Genomic DNA, 23,450 nt, shown 5'->3' on the forward strand with positions numbered 1-23,450 from the left:
ACAAGATGCCCAGCGCTTCAAGCAAAGCCGACCTGCACCCTCTCTCGTTCTCTCCCCACCCCCACATTTTTTGTTGCATCTCGCGAAAACACTTGTGTGTCCATTGTGCATGTATACAACTATAGCACATACACTATCTGCCGCCTAGGCTAAAACAACTATAGCACATACACTATCTGCCGCCTAGGCTAAAACAACTATAGCACCTACACTATCTGCCGCCTAGGCTAAAACAACTATAGCACATACACCACCTGCCGCCTAGGCTAAAACAACTATAGCACATACACTATCTGCCGCCATGGCAAGCTGCTCTATCAGCACTGATTGATGAAGTCATTTAATGTTGAGCTACTGTAGAAAATATATTTGTATTTATTTTGCAGGTCTGAACAGTGGAATGGAACGGAGCGGAAAAATTATGGTTCAGTTCAAAATGAAATTATTGGAAAATAATATTTGTTTCCAAACCGTCACCAATTGAGTTCTGCTGTAAACCTGTAGTGAGCAATTGGCATCCTGTGATATTGGACGGAAATCATCAACCCGGACACCAGATAAGGTGAGAGGTGTGTATACGAACCTCGGGTGGACCTTTCACCTCTTCAACTTTTCCATCGGAGACAACATGTGAAAGCAAGGGAAAAGTCTTCCATTTTTCTATCACTTGGAACACTTTGGGTACAGATTCATTTCAGTGTTAATATGCGACTTGATTCAGGAAACTAGGCATATGTCGCGCCTCACTACTTCACAGGAGAGGCATTTTAATGTAAACTATTTTTTAAATCAAAATCCGTTTTTTGTCAGAATTGCCTTCTGGAACATGTGAACTTTCATGTGCCTTAATAACAAACTTGTAAGCCATCTGTAAATAGGAATACAATTGTTAAATTACAAACCTAGTTGGTTTAGCCACGGCAAAAGCCAGGACCCTTCCCTCTAGCAATAATTGGCTGAGATAATGGATGGGCTGGAAAAGCGTCAATACAGAACTAAGATTGAATCATACTACACAGACTCTGATGCTCGTCGGATGTGGCAGGGCTTGCAAACTATTATGGGCTACAAAGGGAAACCCAGCCGTGAGTTTCCCAGTGACACGAGTCTACCAGAGGGTTTAAATGCCTTTTATGCTCGCTTCGAGGCAGGCAACACTGAAGCATGCATGAAAGTGTTTTCACTGACATTTTCAACCTCTCCTAACCCGAGTCTGCAAAACCTACATGTTTCAAGCAGACCACCACAGTCCCTGTGCCCAAGAAAGCCTAAATGACTACCTCCCAGTAGCACTCACGTCTGTAGCCATGAAGTTATTTGAAAGGCTGGTCATAGCTCACATCAACAGCATCCTCCTGGATACCCTAGACCCACTCCAATTTGCATACTGCCCCAACATATCCACAGATGACGCAATCTCAATCGCACTCCACAGTGCCCTTAACCACCTGGACAAAAGGAACACCTATGTGAGAATGATGTTCATTGACTACAGCTCAGCATTCAACACCATAGTGCCCACAAAGCTCATGACTAAGCTAAGGACCCTGGGATTAAACACCTCCCTCTGCAACTGGATCCTGGACTTCCTGACGGGCCTCCCCCAGGTGGTAAGGGTAGGTAACAACACATCTACCATGCTGATCCTCAACACTGGGGCCCCTCAGGGGTGTGTTCTTAGTCCCCTCCTGTACTACCTGTTCACCCACAACCTCGTTGACCTCGTTTATTATCAATGCATAGGCACTTTACCACTACCTACATGTACAAATTACCTCGACTAACCCTTACCTTCGCACTTTGACTCGGTACCGGTACCCCCTGTATATAGCCTCGTTATTTTAATGTGTTACATTTAATATAATGTTTTACTTTAGTTTATTTAGTAAATATTTTCTTAACCCTATTTCTTGAATTGCATTGTTGGTTAAGGGCTTGTAAGTAAGCATTTCATGGTTGATTTGATTTGATTTGACATCCCGAGAGATGAGTCCAGATTGGTCTGCAGCCCGCTTCTGTCTATAACATGATCTGGTCAGTATGTGTAGATAATCCTTTCTAACGCAGCTTTTTCTTAAAGATATCCTGTTCTCCCTGTTCACCCATGACTGCGTGGCCAAGCATGCCTCCAACTTAATCATCAAGTTTGCAGATGACACAACAGTTGTAGGCTAGACAGCCTACAGGGAGTGTGTTGCCTGGAAAACAATCTCTCACTCAACGTCAACAAAACAAAGGAAATGATCGTGGACTTCAGGGAGGGTGCACCCCCTTATCTACATCGTCTGGACCGCAGTGGAGAAGGTGGAAAGCTTCAAGTTCCTTGGCGTACACATCACTGACAAACTGAAATGGACCACCCACACAGACAGTGTGGTGAAGAAGATGCAACAGAGCCTCTTCCACCTCAGGAGACGAAAGAAATTTGGCTTGTCACCTAAAACCCTCACAGATTTTTACAGACGCACAATTGAAAGCATCCTGTTGGGCTGTATTACCGCCTGGTACGGCAACTGCACCGCCTGTAACCGCAATGCTCTCCAGAGGGTGGTGCGGTCTGCCCAACGCATCACCGGGGGCAAACTACCCCGCCCTCAAGGACAGCAAAAGCACCCAATGTCACAGGAAGGCCAAAAAGATCATCAAGGACATCAACCACCCTAGCCACTGTCTGTTAACCTCGCTATCATCCAGAAGGCGAGGTCAGTACAGGCGTATCAAAGCTGGGACCGAGAGACTGAAAAACAGCTTCTATCTCAAGGCCATCAGACTGTTAAACAGCCGTCACTAGCACATTAGAGGCTGCTGCCTATAGGCACAGACTAGGAATCACTGGCTACTTTAATAATGGAACACTAGTCACTTTAATAATGTTTACATATCTGGCATTACTCATCTCGCATGTATATACTGTATTCTATACTATTCTACGGTATCTTAGTCACTTAATGTTTACATATCTGGCATTACTCATCTCATGTGTATATACTGTTTTCTATACTATTTTACTGTATCTTAGTCAGTTCCGCTCTGACATCGCTCATCCATATGTATATAGTATTAACTCATTCCTACTTAGATCTGTATGTATTGGGTATATGTTGTGTAATTTGTTAGATATTACTTGTTAGATATTACTGCACTGTCGGAGCTAGAAGCACAAGCATTTCACTACACCAACAATAACATCTGCTAATCAAGTGTATGTGACCAATATAATTTTATTTGATTTGATTAGTAGAAATGCAAAAGTGTTGCTCTCCATTTGAAATCAGTGAAATGCCCGGTGGAAAAACAGTACGATAGCTAAGGAGATGGAGAAAATTCTGGCATTTTATTTATTTAACCTTGATTTAACCAGGCAAGTCAGATAAGAAAAAAATCTTATTTACAGTGATGGTCTAGGAACAGTGGGTTAACTGCCTTGTTCAGGGGCAGAACGACTGCAAATCTGATTGATTGCAAATCTGAAGAGGGAGTTGAAAAGAGAACACACAGAAGGCTGTTGTATAAAACACCTGTCTCCAGATTACATCTTCAAACTAAGGGCAACCATGGCATCCGTGACAGAGAGAGAGAAGCATCCATCCATGCATACGGGTAAGATAGTCTGGCTAGCTACATTTTTAGATATTACACATTTCTAATTTTGTCAGAAAGAACATTTCATTTCAAGCTGGCTCGCTAGCTAACGTGTGTGTGATCTGTGTAGTAACATTATTCCTATCTCAAAGCCATTTGCATTGCTAGATATGGCCTAATGTTAGCTAGCTAACATTGAACCTGGTTGGATAGCTACCAGCAGATTCCTGCAGGGTAGTAACATGATGAGTTGGGAATATGGTACATTATTTTGCCAACTAGCTATATGTCGAAAGAAGACTCCACTATGCAAGTAACCATTTCACTACACCATCTGTATCCTGTGCATGTGACAAATAAACTTTGATTTTATTTGATATAGTACGTGTTTACCAGAGACGGTAATGTGAAGAACTTTACCTGCACCAAAGTCAAATTATGATGTAACATTGGGCCTGGTCCCACTCTCCCTCTCTGGCGCATGAGGGTGCCAGGCTGCCCTTTATTACGCACACCTGTCACCATCATTACGCGCTCCTTCTCGTCTCCAGCATCGATCCTCACAGAATGCTGACACCACTAAAGAAAGCATCAGTGAGTTTCGTTTTTTTGTTTCGATTGGTGACGTCTGGTCTAGGTGCCGTCGCCGATGGAACCAGGGGTGCCTCAGCAAGCTTGTTGGGCTTCCACACCTTAGCTGGCTCGAGAGGTCTTTTTTCCTTGGTTGGTTCGGTTGGCGCCCACCCTACGTCATGCTTCAGCCGGCCATCAGGCTCCCACACCTCAGCCTGGTCGTCAGGCTCCTACTCCTCAGCGGGATCGTCAGGCTTTCACGCCTCAGCCGAATCATCAGGCTCCCATGCCTGAGCTGACTCGCCAGGCTCCCACGCCTCTGCCGGCTCGTCGGGTTTCTACGCCTCAGCCAACTTGTCCAGCGCCCATGCCTCGGCCGGCCCATCAGGCTCACCCAGGTGGGACGCGAGTCTCTGTTCTGTTTCATGTCCGTGTTTCATTAAATGTTCACTCCCTGTACCTGCCTCTCATCTTCAGCATTGATCCTCACAGTCACACTCACAACTGTAAGCTATTTTCTGTCATTTGTAAATAATGATCTTGTTGTGAGTTTATGTGAGATACAGTGCCTTTGCGAAAGTATTCGGCCCCCTTGAACTTTGCGACCTTTTGCCACATTTCAGGCTTCAAACATAAAGATATAAAACTGTATTTTTTTGTGAAGAATCAACAACAAGTGGGACACAATCATGAAGTGGAACGACATTTATTGGATATTTCAAACTTTTTTAACAAATCAAAAACTGAAAAATTGGGCGTGCAAAATTATTCAGCCCCTTTACTTTCAGTGCAGCAAACTCTCTCCAGAAGTTCAGTGAGGATCTCTGAATGATCCAATGTTGAGCTAAATGACTAATGATGATAAATACAATCCACCTGTGTGTAATCAAGTCTCCGTATAAATGCACCTGCACTGTCCGTTAAAAGCGCAGAGAGCATCATGAAGAACAAGGAACACACCAGGCAGGTCCGAGATACTGTTGTGAAGAAGTTTAAAGCTGGATTTGGATACAAAAAGATTTCCCAAGCTTTAAACATCCCAAGGAGCACTGTGCAAGCGATAATATTGAAATGGAAGGAGTATCAGACCACTGCAAATCTACCAAGACCTGGCCGTCCCTCTAAACTTTCAGCTCATACAAGGAGAAGACTGATCAGAGATGCAGCCAAGAGGCCCATGATCACTCTGGATGAACTGCAGAGATCTACAGCTGAGGTGGGAGACTCTGTCCATAGGACAACAATCAGTCGTATATTGCACAAATCTGGCCTTTATGGAAGAGTGGCAAGAAGAAAGCCATTTCTTAAAGATATCCATAAAAAGTTGCCACAAGCCACCTGGGAGACACACCAAACATGTGGAAGAAGGTGCTCTGGTCAGATGAAACCAAAATTGAACTTTTTGGCAACAATGCAAAACGTTTGGCGTAAAAGCAACACATCTCATCACCCTGAACACACCATCCCCACTGTCAAACATGGTGGTGGCAGCATCATGGTTTGGGCCTGCTTTTCTTCAGCAGGGACAGGGAAGATGGTTAAAATTGATGGGAAGATGGATGGAGCCAAATACAGGACCATTCTGGCCTGATGGAGTCTGCAAAATACCTGAGACTGGGACGGAGATTTGTCTTCCAACAAGACAATGATCCAAAACATAAAGCAAAATCTACAATGGAATGGTTCAAAAATAAACATATCCAGGTGTTAGAATGGCCAAGTCAAAGTCCAGACCTGAATCCAATCGAGAATCTGTGGAAAGAACTGAAAACTGCTGTTCACAAATGCTCTCCATCCAACCTCACTGAGCTCAAGCTGTTTTGCAAGGAGGAATGGGAAAAAATTTCAGTCTCTCGATGTGCAAAACTGATAGAGACATACCCCAAGCGACTTACAGCTGTAATCGCAGCAAAAGGTGGCGCTACAAAGTATTAACTTAAGGGGGCTGAATAATTTTGCACGCCCAATTTTTGAGTTTTTGATTTGTTAAATAAGTTTGAAATATCCAATAAATGTCGTTCCACTTCATGATTGTGTCCCACTTGTTGTTGATTCTTCACAAAAAATACAGTTTTATATCTTTATGTTTGAAGCCTGAAATGTGGCAAAAGGTCGCAAAGTTCAAGGTGGCCGAATACTTTCGCAAGGCACTGTATCTAAATGGTGGAAGTCCACAGCAGAGTAGCAGTCTTAATGTGAGAGCAAACACCATTGGCTGTGCTACTGCTGGCTTAGCCAAGGTGGTTGAAGGGGAAAGAACAACATGGCTGTAATAATGTGCATACACTTTCCCCACACAACCTATGTTTCTCTGACATCAACCTGTACTCACCCTTATAGTCCTAAACCATTATGGCAGCGGAATCTGAATTCGGACCATCAGCTGCTGTTTTCTTACAAGGAATACATTTCTCAAGCTTCTAAAGCAATAAACAACAGCTAAATATTAACCAGAAGTGTCAAGAATATGTAAATAGCTATTGCAGACAAAGGAGGAAAGTACTGGTAAAATAATATATGTCTATACACTTGATGCCATATTGGGCTTTCAGTTTGAACAATACACGTATCTAATCCAATTTAACACAATGCACAAAGCCAGTAGGCTCGGCCCAGTCCGTGCTCTTCAAACAAGCAAGGCCTTTTTTCTCCTAATAAGGTAAGATTAGGGGTTGGATCAGAACTGGCTCTCTGTTAGACACATCTGTGCTACAGAATCTCCAAGATAGATTGATGTCACACCTTGAAGCCTTTGTCAAACAGTGTACAGCATATTAGAATCAGGTCTCTTTCGAGTTCAGACTTAGACACTTGGTCATTGAGGAAAGGTCTTTGGACACATTAAGAGATGGAAAAAGTGAATGGTCTCTCTTGTTTCTTACATGTGTCTCTGCTCTGGACTACGAAACATTGAATTCACTGTCCAAGAACTTGGTCTAAATGAGGCAGAACATTCATAAAAATGGTAATGCTGCCAATTAGTTGAATTGGTACATTTCTGCTTTTCCAAGGTTTATTAATGAGAGCCTATGTAGACCCCTTTATTCTGAATTGTCCAAAACCAACTGGACTATTTTTACCCTCTCTTGAGGAGTGAGGACCCCCAGAAAAATACATAATTGAGCAATTGAAAAACATAATTGAGCAATGTTTCTTGCCAGCCATGTTTCTCAGGATTGCTCTTCTACATTTATTTAGTTTGACTGAACCCTGTGGTTGTAAACCAAGGTCCTGTAATCTTTCCATTTCTAAGGGAGCTTCCTCCCAAAATACACAGCATGGTGGGTCTTCCTGTGTTCCCCTCACCAGACTGAGACTAACTTAAACAGAGAGGGCCCATGTCACCTCACCATTGACCTGATTTCAGACACAGACATTTCTCAAATTTCACCGAGACAGGTCTTAGTATGTTACCTCATCCTTCTCATTGCCCGGTTACACGTTTGTGTATTCTAAGCCACTGCAGAGACATAGACCTGGATGGTATTTCGGGTGCGCCAGACAAAAGACAAAACGAGTTTAACCCTCTAATAGAGAATTAGTACTAAAAACAACAAACAGACCTAAATACACAGGAGGAAGACAAAATAAGCAACACATGGCAGACACTCGTTAGCTGACAGAAGGGGTTGGATTGACCTAGTTAATCTGCGAGGAAATGTATTGGGCAAGAGAAACAGCTCCTAATGGGTAAAAAAAACGTAACTGGTGAAACTGTCTCTCCATAGCTCTCATTATTAAACCACATTTGGAAAATCAGATCAATATGTTTACAATAATTGTTTTGAAATGGACACCCTCATAGCGTTGACCTGGAGAAGGTGTCAGATGCTTATATTTTCTAAACAGGACTATCACAAAGGGGTCTGTCTTCAAGGCTTACCAGATTACATCAAATTCAATTATCAGCTGTTAATCAGTACTTCCAAAAAGAAAAAAAAGTCCAATCAAAACCTCTCATTTTGGATGACTCGTGAGAACTGGAAGAATAAGGAAGAATAGGCGTTCTCTCATACAACATGTACTTTTGTAGGTAGGCCATTCAGAGAACAAAAAGTTGCCAGAGGATTTGGGCTTGGAAAACCGATTCGGATATGCCTCCCACAGTAGTATGATGTGGATTTGTTTAATGGGTGGTTTGGGAGTCTGTATGGTGGAGGCCACCTAACATAAAATAAACAGTAGCTCAATAAAAAGGCAAAAGTCCTCTGTTTTCTTGTTAGAAGCTGCTTTGGTGGTTGCATAAGAAACACATTGTCTTGTTCCGTTTCCAAAACAGGGTTTGAACACCAACAACCATCATTACCCCTGGCACCTATTATTAAGCATAAGTACTCCTTTTAAAAAACTGTTGTGTGTGTACATTTTCACATTAGCTGAAAGCAAGCTATTTTCACTATATCGCTGTGTCGTCTCTATGTCAACAGGCAACAGTGTACCCGGGCAGGAAAAGGGCCATGGCTGAGTTATAGCTTTGGAACTTCAGTAGGTCCAATTCAGCGCAGCTTTCAAAAACAAATAACTGAAGTCCCATGTTCTTTGAACCGGACTGCTCCGCAGACCTCCAAGGGTAACCCCACTCTTACTTTGGTATATAGTTTAACATTTGTTGTTTTTATACAGCCTTTTGCTATCGAGGTTATAAGGGGTCATGTCACTCTGTTATTAATTACAGTCAAATAGACATTTACTTTCACACTAATGTGTTCATTTGAAATTGTAATGATCCATGGACTCTTGCCTATTATGGATGGTCTTTTATTTGAGACAAAAGCGCTACCTATTTGGTACTTCATAGTATACTTCGATACAATACAAAAAATGTACACCAATTAAGTTATTTCAAGTCCTCAATTACGGTGGGCTTGAATGACTGTATGTTTACTCATTACTAGTCTGTTACAGGATAATTACACTGGTTATTACACTGGTATAAGGCCTATATTATATAAAGTGTGTCCCTTTTCTATGTCATAACCCCAGCAAATACAATCCTCATTTACAACATTTTGTGACTGCTTTCTGACATCATTAATGCCATTAATGCCATAGTGTACAGACTTGTAAAAATACTGCAGGCTCTAGTGTTGTGTATGGGAGAGCAGTAGTAGTCCATGGAAAAAGGGTGAGTCATGAATTTATGTGAAATGTTTAGAGGAGAAGTTGAACCACAGCGACGTGTTAGAGTACGTGAGGAAATATATGCTCCGAGGAGGCTTCCTAATAGTGGTTGGTGAAGTCATTATACCGCTGCTTGCTATCAACACTGATATACTACTCTTGGATTGGAAAGTTATTAGGGAGACATCTTGGCTTTCTCAAAGCACGAGATAGCATAGTACAGCATGGGGAATTTTAGTGGGAAACTGCTCTTAGGTATAACAAATAGCTCAATAACTTTGAACATTAGCTTTTTGGTGAACCAGTACAGCTGCGGTCAGGAAACTGGGGTTATTATCGTGGGGCCTGTTAATGGCCACTCAATCTTGCCATCATTTGTTATGAGGATGCAACGCAGGTGCTCTTCCATCAGTACAATAAAGAACCTATCCGAGGGACTTGAACCAACTCAAGAGGTCCAGAGGGACCTGAAGCTGCAGAGGGTCATTTTCTTGCTACAGTGCATGTGCATCCTGTCTGACCATAGATATAAAATGATTGATAATAACTGATTGATAAATGATTGATAATTACAGATTGATACATTTTTGATAACAACTGATTAATAAATGATTGATAATAACTGATTGATAAATGATTGATAATAACTGATTGATAAATGATTGATACAGCAATAACGGTAATAATAATAACTGCAACGATGATGTACACTATGATTATGAAAGACACATTTTGACCTTTGAACCCCGGCGGAAGTTTACATCTGACCTCAGTCGCCTCAAAACGATCCTGTTTTCTGCTCCTGTTGTGTGGGCTCAGAAAACCGTGAAAGAGCTGGTCTGGATAAGAGGGAAGCTGCGGTATCAGCAAAATCCATCCCATATGGCAAAGACATGAGGGCTGGAGGATGATTGTAATAATTGAGGGCCAAGGCTTTCTAGCCATTCTGTCTGGTTACAATGAAGTGTGGTGGACTTTGCCTGATGCTACCAAAAGGTTATCACAAGTCATCCTGTGAGGGCTTTTAACCACCAGAGCAATTGGTATTTTGCATTTAAAACAACAGTTTAATCTTCTCTACAAGGCTTAAGAGTAAGGTTATTCTCTGGGGAGTGATGGCATACACGCTTGGGGAAAATTGCCAGGGATCTTCTTCCTGTTTCCCTGGTTCATGTCCTGTTTGAATGGAGGCAGGCAAGGAAACCCACAAGGTGCTCGTATCAGCAAACTCCTCTGAGGCAATAAAACAAGAAGAATAAGGGTCTGCTTATAGCAGTGAGGAGGGTTACTCTGATCCGTTGCAGCTGGGCTTATCCCATGCTTTTGCTCTCACTGCACGGAGGAGCACAAATGTCCCTCGTGCTTTGGGAAGAATTATTCTCTCGGACAATACATTTTGGCTGGAAATTGTTTGTAAAAAGAGGTAAATGATCCATAGGGCAAGTATTGGCAAAATTACTTAATTCACACATGGCCTCCCCAGGTCTGTTGAGATTGACCAGTGACTGTACTGTGCGTTTGTGACGTGTACAGCTGTTACTGACTGCCTCTAGGCCTGATATCCACAAGCGGAGAGGCTTTTGGCACTGCAACAAGTTCAAGTTGGTGTGGGACAGAGCCCAGGGACTACAGAGAGAAAATGTATCCATATGATGATTGTCCATTAAGTCCAGACTTCATCTCTCGGGCTTCAGGTATTGCTCTCCAGATTGCTCCTTTGGAATAACATTCAAAATATTGTTGCGTTTACACATAGTAAAGGCCAGTTGAGTGAAAACTTTGGACTGTGAGATAGAGTATTCACCATTACTTACATTGTGCGAACATCCCGTTTTCCTTAGTTTACGAATAAGGCAGTATCACATTATTGTCGTACCAGATAATGCCTAGGTAGGGACAGAAAAACCCTTTCCTAAGCACTGGCTGTGGATCACTTGGAGCGAGGGTGAAATCCCTTGTCTGCAAACAGGACATAGTCCAACCAGACCAGCTCTTCACCCTTAATGGACACCCCCTTTTAATATCCTCTCCCATTGTCTGGTCTGGCCCTCCGACTGCAATTACACCCCAAAAAAACCACCTTCCTTGCACCTCTCTGGAATCATCAGACGTCCAGAACATGTTCATAATAACGACCTGGCATAATGATGGATGGAGGTCGAGACCAGAGTGTTGGCATGGTGTCTGTTTGAATTGGATCGCCTCTCTAAGTCTGTGCACACAGATTCTACCTCCTAGCACGTTAGCTTTCGCTCTCTCTTTGATCGTTTTCATCTACGGCCACAAATCTATCGGAAAGAAGGAAATACTGTGGTTGAAAGTGCTAAATTTGACAAATATAGCAGGGAGAATGTTTTTGCATCAAGGTAACACGAAACTGGAGTATTTCTTTAGATTTGTGGTATTGATATGACAAGGCTTGACAATTAAACCACAAGATAAATGAAAACCTCACAAAGAAGGTTTAATATTTGAACTTCATACATTTTTATACATTGCTATTGTGGTAAAAGAGGGAAAGTGAGAGCTATAGAGCACCAATGAGTATTAGAAGCAATCAAGAAAGCTGAACTTTGATATTGGATATTTAAATGCCATTTGTGATGTTGATAGGGGTTGGTTGTCTCACGGGTTGGTTGTCACAGTGTTTATTGTTCAAAATTGAGTGGGGCCTCCATGTGGTCAGTTCAGGTCAGGTTCACAAAACATTGAGGTGAGAGGAATATTTGAATTGTTCATGGGTGAAAGTAAATATGAATATGCTTGTTATTTCTGTAATAAATAGTTGTATGATGGCAGTAGCCATAAACAAATACTTGTATTACAAAAAGAAAATGGAGAGCTTCATTTCAAGCCTATCTGTGAGTTCCATAGATCAAACCATGTGGTAACAAGCATCTTAATTAGCATTGGGGATGGTTGTCACGTAAATTTTGTTGTTGCTTGTCACAATCTGACAACCATCCCCATGTACCCAGTAAGCTAAATGATGTTGAAAAGACGCATAGAATACTTATTTTCCGGACATTGAAAAGACTTCTATGTTTCACAAGTTTGGGCAATACAGTACAGCACAGTACAGTCCAGTATAGTGTAATTGAGCAGAGTACAGCACAGTGCCGTAGAGTACGCAAACAATTTGCAAAGAATTTGGGATTTTCAACACATTAATGTTTCTTATAAAAAGAAGAATGCAGTCAGTCTCTCCTCAACTCTTAGCCAACAGAGACTTGCATACATAGTATTTATATCAGCCCTCTGATTACAATTAAGAGCAAAATGTGGCACTCTGTTCTGGGCCAGCTGCAGCTTAACTAGGTCTTTCCTTGCAGCGCTGGACCACGCAACTGGATCAAGATTAGACAAAACTAGAGCCTGCAGAACTTGCTTTTTGGAGTGTGGTGTCAAAAAAGCAGAGCATCTCTTTATTATAGTACAGTACAGTTGAGTTTAATTCAGTAGAGTACAGTAGGATAAAATGCAGTACATTATACTGTACTCTACCCTACCCTACTGTGCTGTACTGTACTGAATACACTCTACTTTTATTTACTATACTGTATTGTTCTCCACTGTAGACTGTGCTGTCCAAACCTGTGAAACAAAGACGTCTATGATTGGTTCAGATTTGGTCCGGACCTGCTTGTCAAAACTATGTCACGCGACTCCCGACTGAGATTCTGCAGAATCCTTGGTATCCACATCACCAACAAACTAGAATGGTCCAAACACACCAAGACAGTCGTGAAGAGGGCACGACAAAGCCTATTCCCCCTCAGGAAACTAAAAAGATTTGGCATGGGTCCTGAGATCCTCAAAAGGTTCTACAGCTGCAACATCGAGAGCTGGTTGCATCACTGCCTGCTACAGCAATTGCTCGGCCTCCGACCTCAAGGCACTACAGAGGGTAGTGCGTACGGCCCAGCACATCACTGGGGCTAAGCTGCCTGCCATCCAGGACCTCAACACACACGGTGTCAGAGGAAGGCCCTAAAAAGTGTCAAAGACCCCAGCCACCCCAGTCATAGACTGTTTTCTCTACTACCGCATGGCAAGCGGTACTGGAGTGCCAAGTCTAGGACAAAAAGGCTTCTCAACAGTTTTTACCTCCAAGCCATAAGTCTCCTGAACAGGTAATCAAATGGCTACCCGGACTATTTGCATTGTGTGCCCCCCCCAACCCCTCTTTTACGCTGCTGCTACTCTCTGTTTATCATATATGCATATACATTCATGTACATGTTTACATACTACCTCCATTGGGCCGACCAAACAGTGCTCCCACACATTGGCTAACCGGGCTATCTGCATTGTGTGCCGCCACCCGCCACCCACCACCCGCCAACCCCTCTTTACGCTACTGCTACTCTCTGTTCATCATATATGCATAGTCACTTCCTGTTTCTGCCTTCCAAAGTGTGTCCCCACTGCTACCAGTTGTAGCAGAAACGGAGCTTGTAAGGAAAGGTATCACCATATCTACATATACATACTACCTCAATCAGCCTGACTAACCGGTGTCTGTAGGTAGCTCGCTACCTTTATAGCCTCGCTTCTGTATATAGCCTCGCTACTGTTTTTCACTGTCTTTCTACTGTTGTTTTTATTTCTTTACTTACCTATTGTCCACCTAATACCTTTTTTTGCACTAAACTCTCAGTTCCATTGCATTACACATAATAGTCAATGGACGAAGGTATCTTCTGTAGGGGGGAGTTTTGTTAAAAGCCGCGGCGCTCAGTCTGAACATTAACACGCATCACTTGTGGTACGATTTTGGAAGCATTCATATAGGCGAGAAATAATAATAATAAAACAAGTTTCTATTGATACACTCCTTTATAGGGTTAGTGTTCCCACACAGCCATGTTTCCATATGACAGTGCTGGTTTGTGGAAAACAGACAGAAGACAGAGTGGAATACCTGTGCTAATTTGCTCTCTGCGTCTCCAAATGCCTGTGTGTAAACGGAAGACAGACGCTGAAACGTGTTGTCACTGAAAAATACTGTCGGCTGCAACTGTGATAAAGCCTGTAAGTGTAAGTGTATATTTAGCATTTGTGAAATTATTTTGATGTGATATGAAAGTCTAGGGATTTATGTTTCCAGAACCGCACCGCAATTGAGAATGAATTTGTGTTTAGATGGAGTATTTGGCTGTTTATGCTTCCAGTGCCAATTCCCCCTTTAAACAGAACATGTACGTTCCTTGTACTAAGGAGTTAGGCTGCTTTATTAAAATATTGGGCTAAGCCAAGATAAGTGATCTACAGCACGCAAACAACCTTCTGCTATACCAAGTAGGTACCTTTCCTCACAAAGCTCCTGTTTCTGCTACAACTGGTAGCAGTGGGGACACACTTTGGAAGGCAGAAACAGGAATTTTGAATAAAAAATGCTATTTGTGGTAAAATTACAGTAGTAGGATTTTGCATCAGATACACATGTAAGGCGTATGGTCTCCTTGGAGCAGGGCTTCTCAGCACAGCACGAGCCAATGTGTTCTTTATACAGCTGCCAAGCCTAATCAAAGAACCAAAGCTCTGGTGTGATCTGGCATTTATTTATGGCTGCATTCAGAGCCAGAACATATCATCCTTCATTCAAAAAGCATGGTCTTGTCTCTCAATGCTATTGCATGGCTACAATCATCCTGCTACTTTGGACACAACTTAAACATGTGAGCTCATCACAACTGTAGATCTGGTCACGTATCTGGTGATTGCATTGACTGGCTTAGAGCTCCACCACCATGAAATGACCTTGTGAATGCCAAATACTGGTGCTAATACCATTGACACTAGGGGAGTTAAGCGTTTTATCCCCTATTGCCCAAGTCAAGTTTGTGAATCTGATACTTCTGGTAATAAAGAAATGTTCAAACATGGTGAGGCCCAAAACTCCCAAATGACCTTCAACTTTAAGTTTAGTCTTAAATATGATGATGGCATATATGATATTCATTTCATGGCTCTTCTAAAATCTATACCATTAGGCGGCCAATTTGAGGATAAACTTTACTACTATAATTTGCATGCACTGAATGTGCAGACATTCACTCTAACCCCATTATACAAAAAAAGATCTGTAGATTAACATTGTTGATGAGATGCTAGTTTAGGGGGGGATGAGTTTAGCTTGCTAGTTCAGCAGCCTTGAACTTTATAAACATAAGACTTGGAACAATAGCAACTACACCCTCATTCTGCCATGTTTTGCATGATTGGTGAGGTTTGATGCCATAAAGGAAGTATTGCTGTAACAAGGCATGTGGGCAATGGAAATTAAATTACTACCTCGCACCTCAGCTTCATCACACAACCTGCAAAGCAAAACAAACCAGTCTACTTTTGCTGTAGAGGGAATGTTTTTTTCTCCATAAAGTTGTTTCAAACAATTGCTCCCACTAGGATAATGTCTGGACAGGTCTTACCAAGACATAGTCCCATTTTGGATTTCCTGTTGTGGTTTACCAGATTGGGCACGACTTTGCTCCTACTTGACTTCTCAGTCTGTATCCATATTGTATAACAGTACACATACACTCTAGGAAGAGTGTTATAAATAGACATTAAAACAATAAATACATATTTTAGCAGCTGAAGAAGGAGACGAGGAGTTGTTGTTGGAACGATCTCATTTCACAGAAATTGAACTCGGGGACAAAACTTCTGCTTTTGGAAATGTTCCTCCTTACCATAATATGACAATACCTCAAAGAGTAAAATGGAAAAATATATTCATCCTCTGACTGACGTCTCACCCATGCTTGCCAGAATTGTAATGTTAACTAGTCTTTGATGCTAAATTCAGCACATTTGACCACTAAAATATAATTCGATGGCATAAGCCCCAATGTAGCCAATGAAACGCCTGAAAGCAGCCTTTTATTTTGTGAAATCTGTTAAAACATTTGATGATTAATTGCAAATTAATTTGCAGACACACATCTGTTAATTCTTAGTGTGTGTAATATGATATGACCATCTGCTATACCGTAATCTTAATCATCTGTTGATAACCTCTGCTGGCTTTTTCAATACCCCCAAGCTTATGTGCTTTCTGTAAGTAATTAAGAATAATTTACTCTCTGACTTTATGTAAACCATGTTGATATTCCTCCCTGTTTCCTCTGGAGAAGCGTGCTGGGGAAAAACATGGACTTAAATGTTGTAAACATGAAGAGGAGCCCGTTAGAAGATAATTACAATCATTACGATGATTCATCCATTGTGAAGTATGCAGATCGTATCCATCAACAACAAAATAATGATACTGATTGATGTGAAGGAATGTTAAGCCTCTTTAATTAATCACATAGACTATAGTAAGGCTAACTGTGTCAAAGTATACGCTGTGGGAGCCGGAGGTAACCAAGCTTCCAATGATGAAAGGACACTTCCCCCTTACTTATGTGGTGCTTACAAAGGCATGACCTCAATATCACATCACTGTGGCACATTCATCTTGTGATCTCAAGAGTATCATTCGGTCAAAGATGCGACCGAGTGCGGTTTGGGATAACAAGATGGCTACTGTGCCATCATAAGTCTGAGGTAGTGCATCTGACTGTAAAGGACTAGTGTCTCACCACACCACATAGTAACCTGCCTTTGCTTCCCCGAAGTGGGGCCCCTATGCTAACCCGGGTCTGTGGCTTCAGGGGTTGTCGCCCTCCCTTTAAAAACGTCATAACTAAGCCGGTCATGTCTGTGCTGTGTCAGGACTTGGAGCCACGTTTCCCATCCCGCGGACCAGGGGCCATGGCATCTTGGCCTAGAGCTGCCTGCTCCCCTCCACAGCACGTCTTTGTTCTTTCAAGGCCGCGTCGGGCCTGCTAATGCAATCAGCGTGAAGCTGAATGTAAAATATAATAGGAAAAGGAGCAGGAAGAGTTATAGGGCTGGGACGAATAGTTTCCCCTTTGAGTTAGTTCCGTCTTCATTCAATTTATTGCCCTCAGCCAGCTCCTGACCAGAGAGTTCTCTGTTTCTGCTCTGAGCCGAAGGGTCCACTTAGTTTGTATCACGGTGAACACATCTGTTTAACTAGACCCATTTTCTACCTGTCCTCCCCCGCCACTGATGTGACTTAGTAGAATCCATTTAATCATAAACACTTCTACATGTTGTCATTTAATGGCCTTACTGTAGATGAATGTACGTCTAAAGGTGTTTCGCTCCATGTTTTGTTCTACATTCAATAACATATGAATTTTGAGATTTCTTCAATGTTTGGATACATTGTTTGGGAAAACACTTACCTGCAACTCGTCTTGTCCAGTTGCCTTCCTTTAGATTGAAATATAAAGGTGCCATTGATGCAATAATGCATGCTGGTACATATGGACTTCTGCTGTCTGAGCTATTCCTCACCCACGGATACATAATTCGATGTAATTTGTTGACAAATCCAAACAAACTGGAAACTTAGCTTGTTTATACAGCCAGTACTAGCCCAAGTCTATACATTCCAGTTGGCATGACAGCGCTGCAATATATGAACATTTTTAACTGCTAAGATATCCCTCTAGTGGTGTGGGGGCTGTGCTTTGGCAAAGTGGGTGGGGTTATATCCTTCCTGTTTGGCCCTGTCTGGGGGTGTCCTCGGATGGGTCCACAGTGTCTCCTGACCCCTCCTGTCTCAGTCTCCAGTATTTATGCTGCAGTAGTTTATGTGTCGGGGGGCTAGGGTCAGTTTGTTATATCTGGAGTTCTTCTCCTGTCCTATTCGGTGTCCTGTGTGAATCTAAGTGTGCGTTCTCTAATTCTCTCCTTCTCTCTTTCTTTCTCTCTCTCGGAGGACCTGAGCCCTAGGACCATGCCCCAGGATTACCTGACATGATGACTCCTTGCTGTCCCCAGTCCACCTGGCCGTGCTGCTGCTCCAGTTTCAACTGTTCTGCCTTCTTATTATTCGAACATGCTGGTCATTTATGAACATTTGAACATCTTGGCCATGTTCTGTTATAATCTCCACCCGGCACAGCCAGAAGAGGACTGGCCACCCCACATATGCTCTCTCAAATTCTCTATTTTTTTCTCTCTCTCGGAGGACCTGAGCCCTAGGACCATGCCCCAGGACTACCTGACATGATGACTCCTTGCTGTCCCCAGTCCATCTGACCGTGCTGCTGCTCCAGTTTCAACTGTTCTACCTTATTATTATACGAACCATGCTGGTCATTTATGAACATTTGAACATCTTGGCCATGTTCTGTTATAATCTCCACCCGGCACAGCCAGAAGAGGACTGGCCACCCCACATAGCCTGGTTCCTCTCTAGGTTTCTTCCTAGGTTTTGGCCTTTCTAGGGAGTGTTTCCTAGCCACCGTGCTTCTACACCTGCATTGCTTGCTGTTTGGGGTTTTAGGCTGGGTTTCTGTACAGCACTTTGAGATATCAGCTGATGTACGAAGGGCTATATATATAAATTTGATTTTATTTTATTTGATTTAAATGCATTGACTCATACTTAAGAACATTAATAAGCATTGCCGGTGTTGCTTTGGAACTATTCATTATGGAACCATGGGAGGTGTTGCTTTGGTCCTGAGAAGGTGTAATAATCATTTGTCCATACGTAAATTATCATTGGCATAAAATGCATCCAGAAATCCACTTTTGAGCTGAATGCAGTTAAACAACATCTTCTGGCAGAACAGTTAAGTGTGTGATTATGTGCTGGAAAAAAGCGACTGCATCGTTTGGCCTCCTCAGGATATAGACATTGTTTGGATGAGGGCCAACTGGAAGGGGTCACACAGTGACAAATTACCTCAATTGGCTCAGTTAAGCTAACTCAACACATATGCTGATTTAAAAAAAAATCCTATTATAAATATGACTGTTTGATGTCCATTGCGAGATGTGTTTAGGTGTGAAAACATTACTCACCTCTTAATGTTCCAAAACTGCAAAATATCGTCTTCGGACTTCCGAAACCTACTGGCACTCACTCTCTCTCCGGACCTAATTGGCATAGATGAAGAATGACATCATTAGAACACAAGGGTGACTTTTGGAATAGGATTCTCTGGTTCCAATCTCTGTGAACCAGAATGCTTTCCATTGAGTCATATAGGCCTAGCCATATTTGAGTGCTGACATAGCCTAGATGTTGCTTTCCATAACTTCACCAGTTAGCTAGTTAGTTCATTGTTTCAATAGAAGTTACACTCTTGTGTTACTAGCAAGCTTGCTAGTTGTAGTTGGCTTGCTAGCAAACAGTCAAGCCATCACCTTGTAATAACATCCCATAGCTGTGATGCATCACAGGTTCTTAGAACACTATATCACAGGCTCTTAGAACACTATATCACAGGCTCTTAGAACCCTATCACAGGTTCTTAGAACACTATATCACAGGCTCTTAGAACACTATATCACAGGCTCGTAGAACACTCTTAGAACACTTAGAACACATCCCACTATATCACAGGCTCTTAGAACACTATATCAGAATCTCTTAGAACAGAATATCACAGCCTCTTCGAACCCAATCACAGGTTCTTTGAACCCTATCACAGGTTCTTAGAATACTATATCAGAGTCTCTTAGAACACTATATAACAGCCTCTTAGAACCCAATCACAGGCTCTTACAACACTACATCACAGCCTCTTAGAACAGAATATCACAGCCTCTTAGAACCCAATCACAGGCTCTTAGAACACTATCACAGCCTCTTAGAACACTCACAAGCTCTTAGAACCCTATCACAGGCTCTTAGAACACTATATTTAAAAATATATACATTTGACCTTTATTTCACTAAGCAAGTCAGTTAAGAACAAATTCTTATTTTCAATGACAGCCTAGGAACAGTGGGTTAACTGCCTGGTCAGGGGCAGAACGACAGGCTCTTACAACGCTATATCACAGCCTCTTAGAACACTATCACAGACTATTGTGACTTATTGCTTTAATAGTACACTTGAAATTAAGGATACATCCCAAATGGCACCCTATTCCCTACATAGTGCCAATAAGGCTCTGGTCAAAAGTAATGCGCCAAATACAGGGAAAAGGGTGTCATTTGGGATGCACACTACTTTTTAAATTCCTGATAACTGCTGTCTTAGTTTTATGCTTTGTAAATTTTTTTTTTGGGGGGGGGGTTCTGCATCACTGGCATTTGCACTTTTAACAAAGTTAGTGAAATGTACATACAAGCTTTCTTCCCTTTTTGTTTTCCTTTATCATAGCAGCAGATTATTTACAATAATCACGTAATAGGTTTTAGTCAATGTGCCTGTTTCAACTCACAAAAACCTTTTGGAACTGCCTTACGTTCTGTTCTGGCTTTCATCACATTGCCCACTCATTCTCTCACTTCCACTCTAATGGTGGATTCATGTAATCTTTTCAGGAGTCTCGCATCAATGCACTTGGACAGGATTCTCAAGGATTGCGATGTGGAGACACTAACCTGTGCACATAGATTCAGTCCAACACTCTTCCATATGTTAATTATGTAAACATAGGTCTGCTCTTACACTTCCTTAACAAAAATATAAATGTCACCATTTGGTAATCATTGAGAGTTGAAATCTTACTTGACGTACTGCACATGCATGTTTAATTTAACTTTCAAAGCAAAATTCCCATTGACATCAATGCATGCAAAGCTCAGGTTCCTCACAAACATCTTGAGTTAGGATTCAGCCCTGAATGGATAACAGTTTGAGGTGCAATTGCCCTTTAAAAAGAAAAGTCTTGACAGTGTTTCCCATTCCAGATTATAAATAGGAAACACTATTTGTTTGGCTGCTGCTGAAGGCAGTCAATTTACAATGTTATTCCCTTGGTGTAACTTTCACCGATAACAGCCTTGGTGTTTCTCGCTCTAATAATGAAGTAACATCCCAGGTTACCAACACACTGCTAAGGGCAGCCAGATGTTTTCCAATAACCTAGTAGACATGCTGTTTTTGTAAGAATGAATGTGTCTACTGGTGACCTCTGGTAGTCGACATCCTCTGGACCATCACTGGGAGCTTATTCGGGAATATCATTGGACACCCTAACAGACTGTAGATTAACATGAATCTACAGGCCACATCTGTCCTGCACTGAAGCTCATTTACCAGCAGATAAATTAGGCTGACAAAAGGCCATGAGAGTTGGTGGGTTGTGTGTGGTGGTTGGGGTCCACAGTCCTCCACTTTTAATAGTCCTCTGTGTCTCAGGCTAAGGGCTGAGTGCTGAGGGCTCACTTTGGGGAAGAGGGCTCTGTGTGCTGGGGGGGGGGGGGGGGGGGGGGGGGTGCATTCCAATGGGGCCACAACCTCCGGGGCTGATTTGGAGTGTGAGCCGTGATGTAACTGAACCAGGGGAGCAGTCGAGAGCAGACGCGTGATCCAGAGCCAGATCGCTGACAAGAGTGCCAGGCAGCAGGCAATTTGCCTTCTAATGCCTGAAAACAACCCTGTATCTTGAAGAGGGAGGCCCTTTCAGTCCCCTGTGTAGTTGTTAAACATGCTGTTGTCTTAACATCATGCAAAATATTATATATAATATATTTCTCGACGGGGCTACGCTGCTCTTTGTTGCATGAGAGTAGTGTTCCCAAAGCATTTTTGGTTAGCGTTTAGAAGGGCATTGATGATGTCAAAACACTGGCGCCATGGATTCATAAAAGCACAAACTGGTTGCCATCGTATTCATGGACTTAAATGAAAAATCATTATTCCAGAGAAAGCTCGTACGGTGTCATTAGAAGTATTACAGGGATTATTTCGATGGTCATGGCCTTCCAAGTTCTGTGCTCTGGTCTAAATCGAAACTGAGAAGCACCAGTGAGGGGGGCTCTAAATTACATGACATTTTGGTCAAACTAGGGAGGAGAACACAGCTGCAGACAGGAGCTCACACCATCTCTGCAGGGTCAGGGCAAAAAGTCGAATTGGACACCAAAAGCCTTTGTGTCCTGACTTCCCTGAAGACTTTAAAGAGCCAGAGAATTTGACGTTGACTCTGGCAAGTGATATCTGATTGAATACAGATCTTAATTCTTCCCTGGCTATATGAGGAATGTTTATGATACCAGTGCACCAACTGTCCTCAGAGAGTCAGTATACAGTAAAGACATACTCGCAGCAACTTTCCATGGCCCCAGATGCTTGTGTCCAAAAAATATTTTATTAATTTCTTATTAAAAAAACATCCATTGTCCAACAAGTCCCCTTAGATGTGAAGGAAAGGGAATGGGGGTTCTAAAGGTTCCAAGGGTATGATTTGGTGCACTGCTAACCTTCTAGCTTATTCACGTCATGAATTCTCAGAACTCTAACCTCAAATAGCATGTCAGTATTACAGTAGTATTATGTGGGTTTTGTGAGGGAGGGTTTGTGAGGTTTCAAATGAAGTGTTGCCAATAATGTTACCTCTGAACTTTCTCTGACTTATCGGAGTCTTTTGGTACAAGTGCTATTATTATCTTACACAGTAGTATCAGCATGACCATCCAATGGCCAATCTGAAGCTATTCTCTCCCACAACTGCATTATCAGACACATGCCAGTGAACAGTCACAACAGATAAGCACAGTCTTGAGGCACCCAAAAATGTCAAGCAGAAACAAGTCTCTGTAGGTCTTTGAATATGCAAACTCCTTTTGCAACTAGACCAAAAAAAGTAGATTGATGCAGATACATGAAACAGAGTGAGATCAAGACCTATACCTCCCCTTTAATCAGTTACAGTGGACTTTTCTCATGGACAAACCATTGACAGAACCATGAGCTCCCATGGACACACAGAACAACAGAGGTTCAACGGGTTTCCATTTATAGCAATCCAATTTCATGGTGGCTACAGACCGGCAGTGAGAGGGAAACATAGCAACGTAAACACACAGCATTCGCCACAGCACATACAGCACATTACTCCCATTATTCCTCACCCAAACCTTTGATAGATAGCTAGATCAATTTACTAAACAGAGAAGTATTTTTTATTTTACCCCAATTTCATGGTATCCAATTGTTTTTTAGTAGCTACTATCTTGTCTCATCGCTACAACTCCCATACGGGCTCGGGAGAGACAAAGGTTGAAAGTCATGCGTCCTCCGATACACAACCCAAGCCGCACTGCTTCTTAACACAGGCGCATCCAACCCGGAAGCCAGCTGCACCAGTGTGTCAGAGGAAACACCGTGCACCTGGCAACC

The sequence above is a fragment of the Oncorhynchus kisutch genome, linkage group LG19 (genome assembly GCF_002021735.2).
Source record: "Oncorhynchus kisutch isolate 150728-3 linkage group LG19, Okis_V2, whole genome shotgun sequence".
Classification (NCBI taxonomy): domain Eukaryota; kingdom Metazoa; phylum Chordata; class Actinopteri; order Salmoniformes; family Salmonidae; genus Oncorhynchus; species Oncorhynchus kisutch.